Raw genomic sequence first — 26,689 nt, forward strand, 5'->3', positions numbered from 1 at the left:
TCCCCTACACTTATTGATTTTATCCTACATACAAAAACTTGATTCCCCTCACACGCCTCAAAAATACAATTGGGTTGCTTATTAGTTGAGGAAGGTCACATGCTCTTAATAAAACCTACAATATTACTTGTTGCTTTTGGTCTCCCATAAATGTACATAGAAAACCTTTTACTTTGATAATTTTCTTTCCATTGTGTATAATTTGCTGATAGTGCATACCTAGGCATACTTTTTTTATATTGAACAATCTCCATCCAATTGTTGTAATTGTAACAAGGATTGACATACATCATCAATTCAACCACTTTGTTGTAACATACCTTTATCCCATGCATGGAAAATAGGCCCAAACCATGTAATGAAGATGGAGCTATGTGACATATCCTCTCATTAACACAAAATTAGTGTTAATTAGAGGTAGCTCATTAGGTACCCATTCTTTCTCAATATGTGTGTACTGAAACGTCACCTTGATGTCACCTTTGCTCTCATCATCATAAGAACATGAAACCCCTTTAGAAAGGAAAAATTGCATGCATTTATTGAATTTTTTTCTAATTTTTTGACCTCTAGTTAATCTCCCCATTTTAGCCATAGTACATGTAGAAATTTCATCTACCATTCCCTCATTTCCCTCATTAAATGTAGGTATATTTGACAAGTACCTATTTGGTGGTCCTTGCAATCCATCAAATGAGATATTTTCATGTCCTCACTTCAACTACTAGAGAATTTTGATAATAATTAAATAATATATATCTAGAATAATCAAGTCATGACCCATGCATACGATTCTTCTTTGTCTATAAGTGAGAGATATAAAAATTATTAAGTTGAAAGTGATTATATAATTACATATCTATATGGTTCTTCTTTTTCTATTTAAAAAAGAAGAATATAAGAAAATTATGTCTATTTATTAACTTATTCCTACTAATCCATGTCACTATGCATGATCCTCACCAACGGGGTTAAATTTCCTAGATATGTTAATCATTTATCTTAAGTTAGCTACAAATAACTTAGAAAACAACATGAAAATTTTACTCAATTTATTTTAGAACACCTCCATGTGAAGTGATCAGAGCTTACTAGGAGTCATATATAGCTTTAAAAATTTGGACATGTTATACTTAATGTTTATATTTGCACATATGGTTTTGAAAGAAAAATTTGGTGCATGTTGTACTTAACAATCAGAGCTTATTAGGAGTCATGTATATCTTAAAAAATTTGGACATGTTGTACTTAGTGATAAAAGCTTAGTAGGAGTCATTGATTGCATACCTTGTACATTTCAATCATGTCATTGATCATCTTCTTCATATATCTCATCATCATCATCATCACCACTATCATCATTGTCATCATCACAATCATCATCATCATCATCGACACCATCATCATCATCACCACCACCACCACCACCACCACCACCATCACTAGAATTGTCATCAACATCACCATCATCTTCTTCTTCTTCATCATCTTCAACATCTTCTTCTTCCATAACATTATACTTTATTGGCCTTCCTCTTGGTTCATGTCTAACAAAAAATGACCAACCCTATTTATGTAGAACTTATAAGTAAAACATTTGATCACATTGGCTTGGAAGAACATAGGGCTCATCTCCAACTAGCTCAAATGACCTTATATTAATAATTGTAAATCCATTATCATATTGAATAATAGTTCTGTTTGGATCATTTTAATTCAGTCATAACTTATACCATTTGATGATGAATAGAACTACTTTGAAGGAGTTAAGTCACACTCAATTATATCATCCAAGATGCCATAGAATTGATTTTGAGATTTTTGAGAATGTATGTCATTTCTAGATGATATATTAGTGACCTCAAAAATAGCAACTATCCTAAAATCATAAGTTTTCTTAGTGTCATCTATCTTTTTTATGCAATATTTGTGCCGATGATAGTACATAGCTTTGTGACACGTGACCTATAATTTTTGAAGCATGTGACAATTATTTTCATCATGAATTGATATAAAACATATGAGTGATGATCATTAATAAATCTGTATTCACTTGTCCACCTCTTAAACCCTTTACTAGATCAACTACTATCAACATAACATGGGAATCTCCATTAAGATGAGCTTTTGTATCCAATGAAGCAACACCTTCCCATGTTAATGAGCAACCATTTTGATGAGATCATTCAATCCATACCATCATCTAATCAAGATTTTTCACAAAATACAAATGTATTGCATCCCACTTTTGACTAACTATATTAAATAATACACCAATTATAAATAACTTATATTGAAGATTTATAAGAATTAATTAACTACAATAACATATTATATGTATCTTTCACTTTCCTCAATCTACCTTTTCCCATCAAGTACTCCCCTTTGAATTTGTTAATGGAGTTCAGATTCCAAATATGATCTACATTGATCTTTGCTACAAACTTAGGAAGATATTAGCTAATATACACCATGGTTTGGTATATCATATATCCCTCCACCATAGAACCCTCAAGATGTACTCTTTGTCAAACCAAGCCTTTAAAAAATTTCAAGTTCCTCTCAACCATCCATATTGAACTAGTTGGTGTATGTCCAGACAATTAAGTCTCCTCAACTTGATGTATGAGGTAGTGTTTTTGTGCATCGGAAAAAGTTGGAGGTAGACTCTTTTGCATTTCACACATAAGATGAGGAATTTTTCTCTTCCAATATTTTATATCTTCTTTATTAATTTCTTTTGATGACAACCACCTCATGTATTTTCCAAGATCATATATAACTTGTTTGACATTGTCCTTGAAGTGGTGTGGGAGAGATAGAGGTAAAACATACTACAATATCTATAAAATGAGATTATCAATATTTTATAAAAGAATGCAATGAAAACTATGTGCAATATACAAATATATAGTGAATATAAAATAACATGAATTACCATAATAAATGTATCCCAAGCATGTTTTTTCATCCCTAACCCAAATTATTTTTTCTTTGTTATGAGATCGTTTATGTTTGCAGCAAATCCTATACAAAATCATATTTTTTTATGACTTCTTTTATAGCATTGCTCTACTACTTCAAAAATAACCAAGGGCACTTGTATCAATCTTGTCTTGATTTTTATTTGATCAAATGAAATTTTTCATTGCATGGTTGGATTCTTCAATTTCACTACAAATTTTGACAATTTTGTCTTTGTCATGCCGTCCATCCAAGATTTTCCATAATGTCTCTGTTACATTCTTTCCAATATGTCTAGGATCAAAAAAATGCATGATTGTGAGTTTCTCATAGTATGGAAACCTACTAAATTGTGTAGGAAAACTTTTTACACCTTTTGGAAGTTGGTCATTAATGCCTTGATAACCTTTAGGAGCATCAATTACATCATTAGTAAACAAAATCAAAATATGAATTTCAAACAAAAAACCATTAGATGGAATGACATTACCTCTCCAAATTATTTTATTGTGTTCCAACTTCCATAGGTGAGGTGTCATTCTCCATGACTTTGATGTATTTTCTTCTTTTCCATTGAAAAGATGTTTTTTGGTAATTCAGTACTCATGATTTCTATGGAAAAAGTGTCTATTCGCATTGAACACCTACTTTCCTAAACTTTTTGAATGACGAGTTTTCATCTTTAGACCACAAACTAGATATGCAAATTTTCCCTTTCTCTAAAGACCTACAAGATAGTGTATAATTGGATTAAGCACGTTAACATTTTGTTAGCACTATAACATACCAAAAAAGAGGTGTCAAGAAGAGAACATACCACAAAAATGTTTTAGCCCAGGGGAATTGTGTATTGTCCATACAAGCATTGGATGGAATTAAAATTGTCTCTGTCCTATTGGTCTAGAGACATCATACATAGTGATCTCATTTCATATCACCATCAACTCATTAACAAGGGGCTCAATATATACATTGATATCTTTAACTTGATACTTACCTAGTTGAATGAACAAAAACATTACATAATTATTATGACCATTTTGATGGATTATTTATACTAAAGTAATTTAGATGACTATTAAATGAAAAAATACCTAGAATAATAAGTGCCAACATTATGTGCTCCCTCTTTGTGGTCATCCAAGGAGGAATTTTATTGTTGATAAAAAAAAAGGCCACACCAAGTAAGTAGATCTCATCTCTCCAAATAGATTGATACCATCTGCTACCAATGAAAGCTTGAGATTATGAGTTTCTTCCATAAAATGGGGCCATTTTCCCTCTATTTCCTTAAATGCTAAACCATATATAGGCATTTGAATAATGTCATCTCAACTTCTATTGCATGCATGGTAATAAATAAAATGTCCCAAGCTATTGCACCTGAATAATTGTTGTTGATGTGGAATAATGAGAATAACATGAAGAACCTTGCTAGGCATCTTTTTTGTTATTTAATATGATCGATATCTACTAATATGACAAACAAGGCATTGTGTTGAAAATTTATGTTGTTTATGATATATAATATGATCATTCAAACATGCATGTATTGATTGATACCCCATTCCAATATCTTTCATAATGGCATTTAATTCTCAATACGAGTGAGGTAGAATGTTTGATGGTGGTAACAAACACTCACCTATCAACCTACGATGAAAAATATAATTTTTAATATAAAGAATATTAATTGCTACACAATTCACCCAATGTTAATTGAAAGGTAATTATGACTGAAAAAAGATGACATACCTTAACATACATGTCGTTGCTATGTTGGATAAACCATTCATAACATTCAAGTTCACCAACAAAAATATAGCAACAAGAAGAGTTGTTTGGGAGCCTTCGTATAAGGGCTCGTGTGCCTTCTCAAGTATAGGTACATCGAGGTCTACATCAATATCACCCTCATCATCATCTTTATCATTGTGATCTTCTTCAATTGGATCATTACCTTCTACTTCTATATTCACACCTCCATGTTCCCTCATTTTGAAATCCACATTCTCTAAATTGTCATGGTCCATCACATGAAACCCAGGGTGGTTGGCCTATATGAAAATGATGACCTTATATTAAACATGACCATGATTTCATCATCAAATCATGTCTTGTGTATTTTATAAATTATTAAAATACATACCAATGGAAAAAATTCATTTCCCCTTCAATGTGACCATGTTGCCTACAATGTTTCTTAGTTGTTTTGATTAGATATCTTTGAGTCTTTAAGACCTTACAAATTTTGCAAGGACAATAACATTTTCCATCACCTTTTCTTTTTAAGTTAGAACATAGTCTAGAAATTGTCTCCCTATTTTGTTGTGCATTGATATCATTAGACATGGTCTTTCTTGAATAGAATGACTCGTTGGTGGATGAAGGATGATTTATTTACAACCTACAGATTATATATCAAGTGTATTAAAAGAACATCCAACATAAATTATCAATATTCCTTTTGGTAGGGTGATATTTGGATTGAAAATAATATACAAATCTATTAATATTCAACACTCATTAATATTTATGCTATAAACTAATCATATATTATCTAACCTTGAATTATTTCTCCTTGGTTATTTTACAAGACCAATCAAGAATATCTTTACATCACTAGTAATAATATAATCACTAATTATGGCAGGGCCTAGAATCAATCATCAATATATAAAACAAATAGACCTATAATGAGAATAGGGAAAATATTAATAAATAGTAATATTGATGATAAAAATCAACGTCTTTGCCAACAAATGCTCCAATGTTGACACAAGAAAAGGATGAATACCTAGGGCCAAAGGCTCATCCAACTATCCAAACCACCCTACAAGAGTTAACACAATAGAAGAAAATACAAAGAACATCAACTAAAGGAGGAAGAAGAGAGAAATACTTTTATTGATTCATCAAAATATCTTCATACATGCCCAACTATAAGGCCTTTTGGGTTATGGCTAGATACAAAATACAACTTTTAGATCCATGATCTAGATTTAAATTCACATTTTCAAACACATATGCATTCCCTTTTCAATTCTCTAAGGTCTACCCTAAAAACTAAGCCTAAGCACTCTATTTATACTTGCCAAAATGACTTACAGATCATTCTAGAACATTAAATAAGTGGAAGGCCAACCCAAAAATGGTCTGGGCACATCCCAAGAAAATAGCTTAACATAAATGTCATGATCAAAATAAATCCCATAAGGAAACTCACAAAAATCACTTCCAAACACTAACACTTGGCATAAATTGGAAAAACTCTCACACAATCTTCCCCAGAAATCATTTCAATAAATTGGAAAGCTCAGCACATGAAGAAAAACTGGAAACTTGACATCAACTAGAAATTGGTAACTCAACATCAACTAGAAACTAGAAAAATTGGCACATGAAGGTTCACTTGGCATACACTAGGTAACTCAACACATGAAGAGTCACTTGACATACACTAGGTAAATCGACACATGAAAGATCACTCGACATACACTAGGTAACTTGGCATATAATGGATAAATTTACACACACTGGACAACTCAGCACATACTAGAACTTGGCACACACTGGAAACTGGTACTCAACAATAACTAAAAATTGGCACTGGGTGGCAACTGGAAATTGGCACTCGACAACAACTGGAAACTTGGCAGCAACTGAGAGAATGAAAAAGATGTAGGATTACAAGGAAACCTAGGATGCTCCTACATCAAACAACCAAGGTTGGGAGAATAATGATTCTCCTAAATCATTCAGATGTCACAACTTGAGCTGAATCCAACTCAAATTGAGAAATCCATGAAGCATCTTCAATAGGTCTATTCCTCCACTTCACCTAATACTCATAGTAATATTTTCCTCTTGTGCTCTTGCCAACTCTCTAATCCAATATATGTTCAACTTTCTCAATCTGCTTCTTCGGATAATTTTTTGATACAACAACTTCATCATCTAACTCATGATACTTATACAAATTAGCAATATTGAATATAGGAGATATATCCATGTCATCAAGTATTTCAATTTCATATGCATTACCACTGTCAAAATTCTTCAAGATCTTACTGTACACTTGATTTGTGTCTCACTCTAAACCCTTCTATCCAAACAATTCCATGAGTTTGGAATGCTTGGATGTCGGCTTAGAGCTACCTATCGATGGAGTGCAAGAGAGTATATTTCAAGAATAAGAAGGCTCTCAGATGAGCCTTAGAGATACTCTTCTTGCTAGTAAACCATGCAATGGGAGGTTCCAAAGACAAGATGCAAGAATGCAAATGTCCCAAGGAGTTCCTCAAGAATGCAATGCAACTAAAGATTAAACTAAAATGAATATAAAAAGTGCAGCTATTCTAAGCATGGATGAGAGTGTTACAATCCAAATAAAATGTACACTTGATTTGTGTCTCACTCTAAACCCTTCTATCCAAACAATTCCATGAGTTTGGAATGCTTGGATGCTAGCTTAGAGATCCCTATCCATAGAGTGCAAGAGAGTATATTTCAAGAATAAGAAGGCTCTCAGATGAGCCTTAGAGATTCTCTTCTTGCTAGTAAACCATGCAATGGGAGGTTCCAAAGACAAGATGCAAGAATGCAAATGTCCCAAGGAGTTTCTCAAGAATGCAATGCAACTAAAGATTAAACTAAAATGAATATGAAAAGTGCAGCTATTCTAAGCATGGATGAGAGTGTTACAATCCAAATACTAAGCTATGTGAGATAGATTATTGCAAAATAGAAGCTAAAATAACATGCAACATGAATCTAAGCTAAAATGCTATGGTATGAGAGAATGTAGACAAGAAATAGAAGTTCTCCACAAAGCTCCAAATAAACCTATTAAAAAACTTGTAGCATAAAAATATTCAAAAGATGGGTGGATCCTTTGAGGGGGAAAGCTCTCTCCCTTTTAAAGTCGTATGGACGGTAGAGATCAAAATGAAGATGGTGGATGATCAACAGTGGAATTCAAAAATATGTGTGATCCATGTGCACACACAAGTCAACCAATAGAATATAAGTTGACTTGTCATATAAGACAAAGTCTCACAAGCCTTTTCTTTTAATTGTAAAATAGAAAAAAGACTTTATGTGTGCACTTTAAGTGGGTTAGAAGAATGGGGTGTTTTATTTAATTAAAAGGGGATATATTATTTTAATCAAATAATGAACTTAGGATAGCATAGTCAAACTATAGATTATAATAAAATAAATTGATTATTAGCAATTTGTTCTAGGAAAATGATTAAATTAATTTAGCCAAAATGTTGAAAAGGGGGCTAATAGTCTAGATGACCATTTTTAGGTGATTACACTTACAAGGTCCAAATTTTTTCATCTTTATCTTACTGTATGTTCCAACTAGGAATCTTCCTTTATTTAGATGAACCATCACCTTATTACCAACTTGAAAATCATGGTGTCTTCTAGACTAATCAACATTCTTCTTATACTTCTGATTACTTTGTTCCAACCTCAACTTCACTTCCTTATGCAAAAACTCCATAAAATCATAAAATTCTTCTCCTGTAGCACGTTTCTTTTATTCGCTAGCAACATCTCTCAAATCTGATATACCTCTAGGATGCATTCCAGTAAAAATCTCAAAAGGTGTCTTCGTCGTACTCCTATTCACAAAATTATTATATGAAAATTCAGCTTATGCCAATACCATCTCCCAATTACTTGGCTTATTCCCAACTAAACATCTCAACAAATTACCTAATCTTCTATTCACAACCTTTGTCCATCCATCTGTCTATGGATGGAATGTAGAACTAAACTTTAGCTTAGTACCCATCTTCTTCTACAAAGTGATCCAAAAATAACCAACAAACTTACTATCTCTGTCAGAAATAATACTTCTTGGTAATCCATGCAATCTCACAATATCTTTAAAGAAAAGTTCTACAACATGCCTAGCACCTGATGTCTTCTTACATGGTATGAAATGAGCCATCTTAGAAAATCTATCCACTACAACAAATATGGAATCATACCCTTTCACTATCTTAAGAAATCCAAGAACAAAATCCATACTAATGTTAGTCCAAAGTTTCTCAAGAATAGTAATAGGTTTATATAAACCTGTATTTTGACTCACTCCCTTTGCAACTTGACAAACTCCACAACTCTTTACAAATTTTTAAACATCCTTATACATTTGTGGCCAATAAAACTTTTCTTTTAGCAAACTCAATGTCTTATCAATTTCAAAATGTCCAACCAATCCACCACTATGCTTTTCCTTAATCAGATTCAACTTCATGGAACTTCTAGGAATGCATAATTGAATGCCTTTGAAAAACATACCTTCTTGAATGAAATATTCATCATACTTACTTATGTGATTTGTCAGATTTGGTTCTTTACACTCTCTCCATACTTCAAAAAAATTAGGATCAACATCATACACCTCTTTCATTTCATCAAAACTAAGAGCTTCAACCTTCATTTCAGTCAATAGAGAACTTCTTCTACTCAATGCATAAACAACTTTGTTAGTAACTCCACTCTTGTGCTTAATAACAAACGTGAAACTTTTCAAGTACTCAACCCACTCCCAAGTATTGTAAAGCTTTATGATTAGTATATAGTACAAACTCTTTAGGAATCAAATAATGTCTCCACTTCTTCAATGCTTGAAAAATGGCATAAAATTCTTGATCATACAAAAAATATTTCCTTTTAACATCATTTAACTTTTCACTAAAGAAAGAAATGAGTTTACCTTCTTGACTTAATATAGCTCCTATTGCATTACCACTTGCATCACATTCATCTTGAAATACTTTGTTGAAATCAAGTAAAGCCAATACATGTAATTCAACAACCTTTTGTTTCAATGTCTCAAAACTCTTATTAGTGCCATGTGTTCACTTGAATTCCTTTTTATCTCCCCTCATTGTCTCAGTCATACCATTATAAATAACACTAAAATTCTTTATAAACTTTCTATAAAAACTAGCCAAACCATGAAATGATCTTACCTCACCCATATTTTTAGGTCTAGGCATCTCCAAAATTGTTTTAACCTTCTTAGGATCCATCTTTAATCAATAAACTAAAATCACAAATCTCAAATACACAATCTCCTCTTGCATAAAAGAACTTTTTTTAGATTAATTAGCTACTTTTCCTCTTTCAACCTCTACAATACTTGTCTAATATGCTCAAGATGTTCTTTCTTAGTCTTACTAAATATCAAAATATCATCCAAATAAACAATCACAAACTTACCCAAAAATATTTTCAAAACTTCATTCATCAACCTCATGAAAGTACTAGGTGCATTAGTCAAACCAAAAGGCCTAACCAACCATTCATACAAACCATTTTTTGTCTTGAAAGTAGTCTTCCATTCATCACCTTATTTGATTCTAATCTAATGATAGCCACTCTTCAAATCAATTTTGGTAAAATACTTTGCTCCACTCAAACAATCCATTATGTCATCCATCCTCGACATAGGAAATCTATATTTCAATGTTATCTTGTTAATAGCTCTGGAATTAGTACACATTTTTCATTCTCCATTATTTTTAGGTGCTAATATAGTAGGTACAACACATGGACTCAATCTTTCTTTGATCAAACCTTTCTACAAAAACTCATGCACTTGTTTGTTAAGTTTTTCATTCTTTGCAGGTGTCAATTTATATGATGCTTTGTTTGGCAAACTAGCTCTAGGAATCAGATCCATACAATTACTTATGCTTCTTACTAGAGGTAAACCATTACGAATATCATTAGCAATAATGTCTTTATACTTATTCAACAATTTTGTAATTTCTACTAGTACTTGGTTGTCACTATCTGCTATCACTTGGTCATTACTAGCTTCTGCTACTTGACCATTACTACCAACGCTCGGTCCTCTACTATGGAAAAATAGACTTGATTCCTTTTCATTTCCTTTTCAAATTGTTTTCCATTAACTATGCAAATTTTTACAGTAGTACAATTAACCTCATCTGGACTTTCAATCAATGGCAACAATGTTTTCTTCTTCCCATTTATCCAAATAGTATATTGATTCAATCTTTCATCATGTACAACATATCTATCATATTGCCAAGGTTTACCCAAGAAAATATGACAACAATCCATGGGCATAATATCACACAAAACTTCATTAAAGTAATGTCCAATTTTGAACTTCACAAGGCATTTCTCACTTACCAATATCTTATGCTCATCTTTGATTCATGAAACATGATAAGGTTTGAGATGTTTTAGCCTCTACAACTACAACTTGGTAACCAGCTCTTCTGATGCTAGATTTGTAGAACTTATACTATCAATGATCACTTTGCAGCATTTTCTAGCCATCTTACATCTTGTCTTGAAAAGACTTCTCCTTAAAACACATTTCTCATCACTTCCCTTATTACATAAGGTTCTTCTCGCCATTAGATTTTCTCCAACCTCAGGTCCACTTGGTGAACCCTCATCATCTTCTTGAATCATAAAATTTCTATTACATTGCCTACTTTCAAAGGATCTACATTCAAAATATCTATGTCCCTCTTTACCACATCTGAAACAATTGCCATGAAATCTGCCTCTAGAATAGGAATGACCTTTTCCTTAGTAAGAATTAGTGCCTCCTCAGTCAAAATTACCACTTTTTTATTCAGTCTTTCCTTTGTCATCATTCTTCTATTCAAATTTGTCCTTATCCTGAATAGAACTTTCATATCTATCACCTTCACCATAAGATCTACCTCTGCCTCTCTGGAATCTACCACCTCTACCTCTTTGTCTTTGTTCATGCTTCTTTGTCAAGATCTCCTCAGCTTCCAAGGCATATTGATATGCTTCTTCTACACTTTCCAACTTCACAAAACTTATTTCATCTTGTATTCTAGATCTCAATCCATTAATGTACCTTGCAATTTTTTCAACATCATCATCCACATGTCCATATCTAATGTCAAGTCTATAGAATTTCTCAGTATATTCTTTCATAGTCATATCCTTTTGTTTCATATTTTGCATCTTTCTCAACATGTTAACTTGATAATCAATACAGAGGAATTTGTTCTTTACCTTGTTCACCATCTTTCGTGAAGTTTTGATCTTCTCCTTTCCTCTCTTTTGTCTATCAGTTTGCAAGTGCTCCCACCATAGTGATGCATGACCTTTCAACCTAGTGACTACAATCTTCACCTTTCTATTATCAGAAGTGTTTTCATACTCAAAGAACTTCTCCATATCAGAGATCCAATCCAACACAACATTGGTATCCAATTTTCCATCATAAAGAACAACTTCTATAGCAAACTTTGAATTTTCCCTAGACAACACTCACAACAATCTTTCCTCATCTTGATCTTCTTCAAGTTCTGGATTATGATTTGGTGTTGCTACTTTATCATCACTTACATCATCAAGATGTGATCCTCTCCTTTGGGCTATCTCTATATCATCTAATTTGGCTACAATTTGTCTCAATTGATCTAATATAGCATCATCAACATTTCTTCTACCATGAACCATCTTTACAAATTAGGTTCCCCAACTATCCAAACCAACTAACACAGGTAAAGGATGAATAACTAGGGCCAAAGGCTCACCTAACTATCCAAACCACCCTCCAAGAGTTAACACAATAGAAGAAAACATAAAGAACAACAACCAAAGGAGGAAGATGAGAGAAATACTTTTATTGATTCATCAAAATATCTTCATACATGCCTAGCTATAAGGCCTTCTAGGTATGGCCAGATACAAAATATGACTTCCAAATCCATAATCCAACTTTAAATTTGCATTTCTAGACACATATACATTCCCTTTTTAATTCTCTAAGTTCTTTCCTAAAAACTAAGCCTAAGAACTCTATTTATACTTACCAAAATGGCTTACAGATCATTCTAGAACGTTACATAAGAGGAAGGCTGACCCAACAATGGTCTGGGTACATCCCAAGAAAAGATCTTAACATAAATGTCACGATCAAAATAAATCCCACAAGTCAGCTCACAAAAATCATGTCCAAATGTTGACACTCAACATAAACTAGAAAACTTGGCACATAAAGGAAAACTAGCAACTCGACATCAACTAGAAACTGGTAACTTAGCATCAACTCAAAACTAGTAACTCAACATCAACTCAAAACTAGAAAACTTAACACATGAAGCTTCACTTAGCATACACTAGGTAACTTGGCATATGAAGAGTCACTCAACATATGTTGGGTAACTCAACACATGAAGGGTCACTCAACATACACTAGGTAACTTGGCATATATTGGATAACTTGGCACACATTGGACAACTTGGCACATACTGGAACTTGGCACACACTAGAAATTGGTACTTGGCAATAACTAGAAATTGGCACTCGGTAGCAATTAGAAACTGGCACTCGGCAATAACTGGCAGAATGAACAAAAAGGTACAAGATTACAAGGAAACCTAGGATTCTTCTGCATCAAATGTATAGGCATCTCAATTCACATAAAAATCATCTCTACCAAAACATTTGGAAGATTATATAGAGGCTACTGAAAGAGAAGGACATGCACACGTCTATAAAGCAAGAAGATTAGTGATTAGTATATAAATTAACTAGAGGCACCCATGGCATATTTCATTGAGCACCACATTCATAAACATCTTTGTTAGATATTAAGCTAATGAGTGTGTATACAATCACTACTAGTATTTCCATGTATGAACATGATTGGGCCTCACTTTTGATTTATGTATTTGATTATACATTGTTACTATGTTTTTATACTAGCCAACATTATTGATTATCCTTAATGACTCATAATGTTTGGGTAATCATCCATGATTTATTCATAATAATCATGAAGAAAAAATAAATTGGTTATGAAAGGTGACAACTTTCCACTATGTCTCTTCATATAAAAAACCACATATTTATACAAGCCAACTGACTCTCCAAAGGTAGATAAGAAGAATTGATTTTATAAATTATATATTCCCTTTGTGGAATCTCTCAACTATAGAGAATTGAAGGTTGTAATAGAAAATATTGGTGCAAGCAATACAACTGTATATTAGGGACAACATCCATTGAGGAGCATATAACATTAGATACACATCAAAGATGATTCCTATAATAGAGAAAATTGCATATATATAACATCAAAATATCAGAGATGGCATATCCCTTCCTGAGATCATTTTTATCCTTTAACTTCCAGCATACATCGAGAGTAACAATTATCATATACAAGTATAATCTAAGAGTGGTTATACAATGGAGTAGTCATCATACATGGCTATCATAGTACGTGACAAGATTTCTACGGTGTAGAAGAAATACCATTAATATGTTCATTGAATAATCTAGGTCAACATGTAATCCAATACTCTTGTTAATAATACATGTCAAATATGAAATTGAATTTGTCACTGGATAGTGTAATTTTGATGTGACATCAGCCCACTCTTTAATTACATATATAGATACAACACACCCTTAAGAGCATATCACTATTTAGATTAATATCTGGAATAATAGTTGTGTCCATTCCTAAAAGTAATTTTTTTAAATAAGTTGTAATAGTTTAATGAATCTCAATTCTCTTGTGTTATGTTTCATAACAATACATAATATACAAAATATAGTGTTCATGAACATTTATAAGTTGTTTGTCCACATTCAAACTATGTTATTAAAATGGTATCAAAGCTCAAATCTTGCTAGCCTATGAATCATGGAGGGAATTTTGACAAAAAGAAGGGCAAACCTTTTCCAAGATAAACTTATGGAAATTCATAGAAGTGAAATTAAAATGATTAAGCTATTAGAATAAAAAAATTGCAGGTTTAAAGAAGCATGCAAAATTTATAGGTATAATAGAACCATAATAGAAACAATTGAGCCTTAGGTATAAGTATGTCAGCTTTGAGATAAAAGTGTTGGTATAAATACATATTTACTATTTACACTTACTTAAGTTTACTTAGGTTAATGCATATTTTATTATTTATTTATTTTCCACCTAGGATTTTGTGCACTCTTGTGAGTTGTCATATTGATAACACAAGGGTTCACACCTCTTTTAAGCACATGTTGTCTACAACATAGGAGTCTTCTACACACATATGACACCTCGTCATTCTTATCTTCATCTAGAATGTTGGATAAGGTGCTTAGTTTTCAATACTTATCTTATCTCCTAGTTGTTTCTAGACACATTCTAGGTGCTTCTTGAGAGGCATTTATATATGGGCACTCCAAGTGTGTTTGCATATCATATACTAAACAAAGCAATGTATTAGGACATACTCTAAGTAATTGATCATATCCATTTTTGGTCTATAGTTGTTCTTGTACTGAGTTTTATGATCTTGGGTGAATCTTGCCCTTAGGAAAATTCTTACATGGTATTAGAGCTATACCAAATTCTTACATGGTATCAGAGCTTGGAGATTTTCTTATCACATAGCCATTCAAGACCATAGTTGTTTCATTACCTCGGCCCAAATTCAGGGTACTATAGAAATTGGGAGCATCTAGAGCTAGATTTGACCTCGCCATTGCATCCAGAACATTAATTCAGTGAAAATTGGCTATAAAGTTGCCTACCCTAGGCCAAAGTCGATTGTGAGGTAATTTTTTTTTGCAAACCAGCACCCAAAGGACTGATTTGCAGAATTGGTATGATCATTTCAGATCTATACATTTAATTTTTAGATCTACAATTATTTTTCATCTGCATCTCTGCTATTTATTTAGGATCTACATTATTTTCTAGAAATTCTTTGGCCATAGGGCCATAGGAGAGATTTTTTGTTGGTGAGATTAGAGCTTGCTGGTGCAAATCAAATATTTGCATCACATTCAAAAGGTCCAAAAACCCCTAGATCAGATTTTGTTTCATCCAAATTAGACATCTGAGGTAAAATCTAGAGCCATTTGATTTTTGGAGGTGTGGCTGCGATTCAGAAAATATAACAGCAACAACTATTTTCAAACAACGATATCTCCCTCATATGGACTCCTTTTTGCAATCAATTTTTTTTTTGTTTTGGGGTAGAATTTAATGATCTACACATTGGTGCAGGTGGTTTGATATCTCTATTCTTGAATTTTTCTGCAGCTCACAAATCCTGATTTTTGCTACTTAGAATGCTTAGTACAGGCTCATTTGGACTCCAAATCAGGTTCTTTTTTTTTTGAAAGTGAATTTTTTTTAATCTACTTTCCAGATTTGTAATCATATTATAGGTTCTATAGATAGAAATACTACTTTCAAAAATAGGCCCTAAATTGGCAAGTGGCTATCAAGTGCCTAAATCATACATTGGGGGGATTCTTTTATTTCTTTTGTTTCTTGGAGGGTACATTGATTGGTCCATCATGAAAGAGGTAGATTTGATTTACTTGACTCCAAACAACTATTTGGAATGGAGTCAACTTGTTGTTAGTTATCTTAGTGAGCACAATGTACTACCCTATGCGCCAGATCTTGAGTATAATCCTAACCAAAGTCAATTCATTTGGCGTACTCTCTTTCTCTTTATGGTTGATGGCATTTTAGATACAATGTCTGACATTAAGTCATCTGATCCATATGTTACTTGGATGTATCTTTGGGAGCACTATAGAGATCAAAACATTCCTCCATTCCTAGAAGATCTTTTACCTCTAGTTGCAACTAACTCCTCTTCAGATGAGATCACACCTCCAACTCCTATTGATCCTACTAATCTTGTTCTAGCCACAAATGCTTTCGATTCAGTGTAGTAGGACCCTTTATGTCTTCCTACTTTACCTTCATGTGAAAAATTCCTTTTTGCCCTTACAGGCCTATTCATGGAGTCTCACATTGAATATGTGGGAGACACTCTTGAGGATATTCATCTTCTCTTTGAGGTGAATTCTTTATTCATTGTTGTAATGATAGATTCATGTACTTTAGTACAATAAGGTACACATGGTCTTCCAAGTGATGACTTCTTGACTGACATTTCAAGTTTGTTCCTAAAGTCACACAAAGTAGATTTGGAGGACTTCTTTAATGATTTATCACTTCTCTTTGCTAAGGATGATTCTTCTACAGTTGTTGTGAGGGCTTACTCTTACCCTCATGTCCATTCTCTACATGATCAATCTTCACAGATTGGCGTGATTGTGGATCCTTATGTACAACATCTGTAGGAGGTCTCTTTTTCATTTGAGAAGACTGTTGGTTTTTTGAAATAGGTTCTACATCACTCCTTATTTTATTTTCACTTCTTCTCAGTAGTTTTGGAGGAAGCCATCATCAATATCAACATAGGGACACTTGAACATGTTTCGAAGATAGTGTTAATCATACAGATTCCTTCTCCATACATGGGATGCATCTCCTTTGTACCCTTTCCTTTTCCTCTTCTAAAGGGGATGAACATCATTCAAAGGTCATGGATCAACTTCTACATTGGAGCATTACTCATTGATTGACACACTACTTTTAAGAGGGGTGGGACTTGTATGCGTGAATATGTGGCCTAGGCTAACACACACACTTCAACACGGTCATTGTATGCGGATTCATCTTGAAATGAACATTGGATTGTTCATCCAAAAATCAGTCAGCAAGGCAACCTGTTGCCTTCTATCTAAAGGGAATTGCTTGTCAGATATCCTTAGATTCGAGGTGTTTAAGCAACCAGACCCTGTAAGAATGAAGGATTTGAAAGAAAATGCGACTAATCTATATGAGAATGCAGATTAATCTAGAATCTAAGAACATGTAAAAGAAATTATACTAAATGTATGCATATTAAATCTATATGAGAATTAAACTAAAAAATGAATATGAAAGTAGGGAGCTCAAATGAATGCACAATCCAGCAGCAATTTGATGCAAATTCTCATTCAACCTCCTTTAAAATGAAGAGATGAGGGTCTCTTAAATAGACTTTCTTGGAATCCATCAATGGTTGAGATTGATTTCAATCAACGATTAGGATTAAAGGTGAAGTTTAGTCATAAAGGAAGATTCCCAAATTAAAGAGAGTTAACTGATTTAATTTGAGTTAAAAAAGGAGTTAACTGATTTAATTTGAGTAGAAAAAAGAGTTAACTAATTTAACTCATTTTTTATCAATAGTGAACTGGAAATTTCCTTTTTTGAACTGAAGAGAGATTTTGGTGAGATATTTAATTTAATAAAATGAGATATGTTCTCATAATTACCTTTTTCATTTAATTAAATAATTCTATTTAATTAATTAGAGGCACTTTTCTTATTTAATTAAATAACTTCATTTAATTAATTAGGAATGACTTCCCATTTAATTAAATAACTTTGTTTAATTAATTAGAAGTAAGTTCTCCATTTAATTAAATAATTTCTTTTAATTAATTAAAATAGGCATATTTATTAAATTAAATAAATTTAATTCCATAGTACATTAGCCTTAGGATATAACTTAATTTAATAAAGTATGAATATTTTAGATTAAATTAAATTGAAATCAAATAGGTTTAATGTGGTTAATATCAGTCAATACTATAGGAATTAAATAATAAGCATGATGAATGCAGATTTAGGTTTTCTACATTTGACAATTAAGTCAAGTAGCAGAATGAGAATTGCCTATTAGAATAGGTCTTAGGATTGATCAGGAATAGCCCAGAATTTGTATCATGGAAATGAGCCAATTTTGGGGTATTATAGGACTACCTCGTCTCCTTCTCCTTTATGGGGGGGACTTTTTCCTCTTGGGGGGTTTTGTTCTTCTCCTTTCTTCTCTTGTATATACTAGATGTATGTCGTAATGGGAGGGTTCTTGATTATGCCATCCATCCATGCATCCCTATTTATCTCTCTTTTTGGGGGAGAGTTTTTCCCATGAGGTTTTCCCTCTTTCCCCGCTTTATGAGAGATTGCATATCATTATGTACATGGGTACCTAACATGGCCTAGTAGCTGAGACCCATTATGCATTTCATCCTAGTTTTTGTAAGATTAAGGGCATTCCCCTAAATTGCACTTAAGGGGGGGGGGGGGGGGGGGGGGGGCGGGGGGGGGGGTGTTGGTGTAAATACATATTTACTATTTACACTTACTTAAGTTTAGTTAGGTTAATACATATTTTATTATTTATTTATTTTCCACCTAGGAGTTTGTGCACTCCTGTGAGTTGTCATTTTGACAACATAGGGGTCTGCACCTCTTTTAAGCACACGTTGTCTACAACACAGGAGTCTTTTACACACATATGACACCTTGTCATTCTTATTCATTCATCTAGAATGTTGGATAAGGTGCTTAGTTGTCAATGTTTATCTTATCTCCTAGTTGTTTCTAGACACATTCTAGGTGCTTCCTAAGAGTCCTTTATATACAAGCACTCCTAGTGTGTTTGCATATCATATATTGAATAGAGCAATGTATTAGGACATACTCTGAGTAATTGATCATATACATTTTTGGTCTATAGTTGTGCTTGTGCTGAGTTCTACGATCTTGGGTGAATCTTGCCCTTAGGAAAATTCTTACAAAAAGAATTGGCTATGAATGATGGAAGAAACAAATGTTCACTCTTTGGGTTAAAGATAAACTTAAGAATATTACTTAAGTGCAAAACTAAATGAGTAGATTTTATCCAATTGATTAATGTACTTTATGATGTAATCAACTAAAATTTTAAAATATGTTCAAAAACATTTCAATATATAAACCATATCAAAGTGACACAATTCTTATCATTGAAAAACATCAAGAGACAACAAGGTATGCATTAGTTTGCTATTGATTCTACATTACCAAATTATAGCGAAAGAAATAATAACGGGAACTAAACATAGTTAATACTAATAAATGTATCTTTTCTTAAAGGTTTGTTATTATAATTTATTTATTTTTTCAATATAAATAAGGCTAAAATCATCATAACTTCACTGATACATAATTGCTTTCCCAAAGATAAAACTTATGGTTATTGGTTATAGTGTACACAATCATCAACAATTGATACAATTATTTATAAAACTAATACCCAAAAAATATAAATTTGTTGATATTATTGCCATCTATTGCTATCCAAGCAAAAAAAACTATCAAGAATAACATTCTTTTAGCTAAAAATATTCCTACACAAAAATAAAATGCCATGGATTCCATAGTTAATAGTTGGAAATTACATTTGGTTTGTTATAAGTTGAAAATATCTTATGAGAATATAAGAACCTTCAAGTGTGTCCTGATTGCCACACTGTGATGATATTTATATCCAAGATTGTTGTAAGATAGATTATTGTGAGAGATGCCAACCATTTCAATCTTTTTAAATAGGGGCACTATTTTTGCAAAGGTTATTGGTGATGCTATAGAAGCAATCTAAAACATAGCTTTGCACTATAATATTGTGCACCATGTCATACCTAGAGCAATAATGATGGGTAAGGTTTTTTTTTAGTATGTATTTTTATTTTTTGTTTCAAGTTTTTGGCAATCTAAACCATAATGTTAGCTTTGTAAAATTAGAACTATAGGATACAATGCATATCACTTCTTAGTCATATGCATAGACTGTAATTTAGATCATTCCTTAAATACACTTTTGGAGTATGTGTCAAAGACATTTTTTGAAATGAAATGTGAGACAAGGTGGAAAATGGAGAAAAGAGGAACAAGTAAAGTAAATGGAAATATGCTTTGTAGCAGGGAATGGGAGAGAAGGGCTTGAGATCATAATCTACCCTTCCCATTTTGTAGAATTATTTTGTTTCAATCAATTATATTATTTTTTGCATACATTAGGAAGATCATTTCAAAATAAATTACACATTCTAGATCAAATGTATAAACTTATATAAAGTGCATGTAGATTTCATTTGTGATTGATATTTATAGCATTGTTTCACACTCTATACTTGGTGAGATAGCAAATAGATATGTGATTCACATATTTTTAATTTGGTTTGATGTCAATTGGTTCAATTACAATTACAAATAAGAGACTCTAAGCATTATAGTTCCTGCCATGTGTATTTTTTTTGGTTTTGATGAGATATTGAGATATGTTGAGAGAAAATGTAAATTCAAATTGGAATTTCTAATTGCAAAAAAATTAAATGTAAATGTAAATGAACAGATGTCACACAAGTTACACAAGCTACATGCAAACAAAAAATTATTCAAATGCAAGTATTAGTTATAGTTAGTGTTCCACAAGGGATGCATGAACCACCTAAATCCCCCCATTTCTAGGACAAGAACATTTCAAGGACATCTCCTTGGTCTCTGGAGATGGCAGGGGGACACTAAGACATCCCAAAAATGTCCAATGGGCTAACAAGAGTCTCATGACTATCCATGAGACTAACAAGTGTCCCTCATGGTGGAGGGATGAAAAATTCAATATCTAAAAAAATAGTTCGCATGCCACAATCCTTACTGTAATGGTCTATAAGCCTCACCCACACCCTAAGCACTTAACAAAAAAAATGTAAAAGCCATCTTAGCTTCATTCCAAATCACTCTGAAATTTTAGAAATATTGTCATGGTGTTACCAAAAAAAGTGAAAATAGTTTAAACAACATGCCCCCAACCTTATTAGTGATAGGGTCCAAACCACTTAACACTACCTCTTGACCCAATTGGTGTCTCTATCCCCAACCATGATTTGATAGGAGATAATGCCGAGATTTGAACTCAGGATGTGGCTTATGAAGATAATTTTGAGATTTGAATTCAAACTATTTACCCTAATTTTACAAACCTCTATGGTTTTGACAATGGCTGAGTAAGTCTGTTGGAGGTAGTATTGAAGGGCATTTGAAACAATAGATCAAATGGGAGCTCAATTTGTTCTTCTTGCATCACTACTCTAGTGCACTTTCCAAATTCACTACACATCAAGGAGTGCCCCATATTTCATACATTGTAATGCATTAACTTAAAAAGAACTTACCATCTTTGTGATGCGAAAAGATCTATATGTGAACCCGCCTCTTCCCACCCAAAAGTTCTTTGACACAATGTAACAATGAGAATTGTGTTTCAACTTTCATTCTTTTTCTAATAAAATCTCATTTTCATCACTATTTCAACATCCCATGTTTGACATTATTTTGACATTTCTAGGAGAATAAAAAAAGAAGTAGTCTACAAGCCAATTTGGCTTGCATTGATATTTCAATGAACACAGGAGCATAAACCAAAAAAATAAAATTACAAGCCAATTTGGCCTCTCTCAAAACTTTCATCGAAAATAGAGGTCAAATGTACTAGTGATGTCAAATATGGCTACAATATTGGAGAGAGAGAGAAGGGATGACAATTGTCACATATTTGTAGGGAGAATGTAATGCTTTTAATAGTGCACCAATTCTTCTTTAGAGTTATAGATTTATCTCTGTAAGATTTCATTGCATTAATTACATTCTTTAGGCTCCATGACACTTGGAATGAGGATATTGTCATCTCTAACCATCCAATAGTCACATATTTGTGTCAGTTCTTCAACTCCAGAGATCTTTGATTGGAGCTTCTCCATTGTATGCTTCAGAACACAATCCACTATTGTGAGTTCCAGAATCTTTTCCACTTGGAAGTTTGCTAGGTCAGTAGATTCTTCAATGAATGCCAAAAACTTAGTCTTCATTCATTCAATATCTATCAGTTGGCCATTTTTGGTGACATATGATTTAGTGTGCAAAACCTTTAAGTATTCAAATATCTTATCCATTACTTTCTTCACTAAATCACAGATTCATTTTAGTTCATGCTCAGTCATCATTGAAGTCTCAATTTTGAATTCTAAAGATTTCTTCCAATGACATAATGGTTCTTGATCTAGCTTAAGTATTCCATGGTTCATAGTAGCATTTTTCTTCATGTTATTCACCTCTTGTAATGGGGCCAATTTATCTATTAGGCTCTTTGACTCTTTCTTCATTAAGGTCTAGTGATTTGAAAATTCTTCTCTCAATATATCTATGTCTAGCAACAAATTTCCAAGGTTCTCAATGAAAGGGAGACCTTAGACCTTTAATTCATCTATCCATGCATGACCAACTTGATCAAATTGCCTCTCTTGTTGTAGGTTGAGAAACAAATTCCTATTCTCCTTAGTACTTGGGTCAAATTTACTTATAGACATATTTCAAAGTGTATCCCTAATGTAGTCCATTAATTCTCTATTTGATGCTTTTAGTACCTCTTTCTCTGACCTTAGCTCTTCCAATTTTTCTTCAATCTTTACATTTGTTGATTTCTAGATGTTGACCATGGAATCATGCACTAGAATAATCATGTCAATAGTTCTAATCTAAAAATCATTAGGATTTAACTCATGAAATTTTCCCTCACTTTGAGGTTCTACAATCTCCACTAGCATGTGCTTAGTAGAAGAATCTATTGCCAATGTTGCTAGAGTCTTCTTCTTCTTTTCCTTCTTTGATATTGGCTAAGATTAAGTTTCATATATAATTAGGTCTTTATATGGAGCACTTTCCTCACATCTCCTCTTCTTTTTAATAGTCGCTTCCAACTAAGACTCAGTTGGAATGATATTGAGTGTTGATTGTAAGGTTGTTGAATCAAAGAGCTTCCTTGAAATTGGGGGTGTCACCTTGCTCTAGCTAGAAAATGGAAAGGTAGTGTCTTTAGTAACTAAGAGGGCTTAGGTATTACCTTTTTGAGATCCTTCCTTCTATTGATCATCCAAAGGGTTATTGTCACCATCAAGATTGATGATTGGCATAGGGAAGGATTCCTTGACTTCTTGTTTTTCCTTCTTTTCTTTATCTTTCTTTACCTCTTTACCTCTTTATCTCCAACTTTTCTAGTATCTCATAGAGATCCCCATCCATAGGTTAGGGGGACTTGTATATTCTTCTTAGGAGGTTGATCTCCTCCACCAATAGATTGTGCTAGTCCAACTAATGTTGAAGTAGCAATGGTAGTGGAAGTAATGGCTAGTGACTGAGATATTATCAATTATACTCCATTAATAGAACTTGTGGCTCTAGTTCTTTTTCTTCTTACTCTAGTCCATTGTACCCATTTTTCTATCCTCTTGATGATACCATTCATAAGGACTTCCATTGTATCAATAGCAGGACCATGAGGCAAAATTGATGTTATATGAGTGTGATTGATTTGCTCATAAGTTAAGGTCCTCATAAAAGAGCCATCATCTGTGAGATCATTAATATCAATAGTGTCATTATATAACTTTATCTTGTTAAGTATCAACCTAGACTAGTACCTCTCTCTAGTTTAGTACTCATTATGACATCTGACCCAATAATCTTCAATATTTGGAACATGCCTATAAGCATAACCAAGCTTTAGATGATCTTTTAAAAAGCTAATAGGATCATACTATGGTATTATAACTTTGTAATTAACCAACTTAATTATGTTCTCAAAGGATTTGACTAAATCCTAGGCATCAGACCTTGAGGCACAAGAATAAGATCCTAACAAACTTGGAAATAGAATCCAAACTATCTCCTTTACATTAGAACATAAGGCATTCACTTTTAATATTTTTTTATATAACTCAATAGGAACTACCTTATCTTTGGGATATTTGGGGAGTCTCTTTAGGAAGCCATTGAATGCACCAATCTCAGGTAGGAGAAAGATCAAAACTAAATGAAATAACATCCAACCTAGTTAAGCATTGATATAGCTTTTGCTAAAAACCTCCACTCAAGGAACCCTTATAATTCTTGGCATAGCCTCATTGTGAAGGAATCATTTACCTTTACATATTCTTCAAAGATCTTTTGCAATTGTAGGCAAGGATAGAATTCATATACCTTGGTGTTCTCATCAAAGTCTTTAATACATAGTAGACTAGACCATAGATAATGTGTGGCTAAGGCATCTATTAAATATGATGACATAAAGAACTGCTTAAATGCTTTTTCCAAATTCATCCAAGAGGCAAGCTCTTCACATATAATTTGAGCCTAGTTAATTTTTAGTCCTTCAACATAGATGGCCTAAACCAAATAGAAGTGGTGCTTAATTAAATCTAGGGCCTCTTCTTTACCTTTTAATCTGAGCAATAGAGCCAAGATATCAACAATTTCCTTCTTCATATTAGTTCCAAAGAGAGTCCTTGGCATTTTTTGTTAATCTTAGATTGGTTTTGACATATGAGTGATAATATACTTAAGTAATTTACTTAGTTCACATCAATCAAGTAATACATGCTAAGCAATAGAAATTTAGTATGTGTCGAATCACTCAAGTGCTAAATAGATAGTATGTGTCATGATATTTAGATGCCAAATGATCAATGGATGTTGACTCATTCATAGGCCAAGTTACAACATTGAAGTTGCAGTTGATATTGAGCATTAGGGACTTCAAGTGTTGAGTTATATAGTTTTGACATAGTTGTTTGTAATGGCACAAACTTGTATGTAAACCATTTTTGGGTCAATTTAAGGATTGTTTTATGACCTTTGATGATAAGAATGAATCTTAATTGTGAATCTCTATGCATTATGTGCATCCAATAAAAAAAAAGGAAGGATTAAGTGACAATATGGATGAATCTCTATCATTGATTTATACCTAACCCTAAGCCACCTAGGTCTTCTTAAGGAGGAAAAACCCTAAAAAAATTATGAATGTATAAGGAGAAAGGAGAGAAGTTTTCGAATGAAAATAGAGAATTCATGGTGACTAAAGAATTATAATTTGAGTTACATTGTAGAATTAGTTAGAGGAGAATAGAGAAAAGGAATCAGAAGACAATAGGGATACATCTGAAGGATCATTGCTGAGACATTTTAATAGGTGAATTAATTAAATCTCTTAATAGGGTAGTCTTGAAAGGTTGTTGTAAATCCTTTAACAAGGTACTTACTTCATTGTAATTTTAAGTCCTTTTACTAGGTAAACATATAACAAGGTGTTGAAATTTTTTAATAAGGTAAGATATAACAATCTTGTAAACCTTTAACAAGGAAAACCTTTGAAAGGGTAGATCATGTTTCATGATCAAAACATTGTAACCTTCATTGGATACACTTTATTACTATAGTAGTGGAGATTTTTGGGTGTCATCCCCACCCTAGTTTTACCTTCTTTTTGGAGGGTTTCTAGGTAACAAAATATCTTGTGTCATACATGTGTTAAATGTTTTACTTTCATGCTATGGATGTATATGCTTAATTTGGTATTTCAGTTTATATGCATAGATTATGAGATGGATGTGTGGTGCATGATTTTGAGGTTGAAATTTTTAAGTGTTGATTCACCACCACCACCCCCCTCATGCTCTTTGATTTTACTTCCCTACTATATTTCCAACAATTGGTATCAAAGCAAGAGTTCTCTGGAAATAAATTTTTACAGCTTTGAGGAAAGATCTTGGAAATGGAAGTCTACAAGTTTGCAAAGACTATTGAGAACCAGAACATTGAAATACAACTTGCCTTGCATCAGTTGAATGAAGTGAGAAATGAGTTAAAGTGAACATTGAAAAGAAGGAAAGAAATAAATATTAAAGAGAATGACACACACTATCAAGAGATTGACACTACTAAATTGTTTATAGATGGAAAAACCAATGAATTTGATTCAATCATTGCATATTTGATGGAAAAGAATGGAACCTTAACTGAAGAGGTTATAAATCTTAACAAAGAACAAGAAGTCCAATCAGTATTGCTATGTGAGGTAATTGAGTAGAAAAAGAAATTTGAAGAGGACAAAGTTGTGATTGAAGATGACAAAAAGATTTTGACCAATAGGGTGGAAG

The sequence above is a fragment of the Cupressus sempervirens genome, chromosome 1 (assembly GCF_028749045.1).
Source record: "Cupressus sempervirens isolate cs-2001-9-10 chromosome 1, ASM2874904v1, whole genome shotgun sequence".
NCBI classification, from domain to species: domain Eukaryota; kingdom Viridiplantae; phylum Streptophyta; class Pinopsida; order Cupressales; family Cupressaceae; genus Cupressus; species Cupressus sempervirens.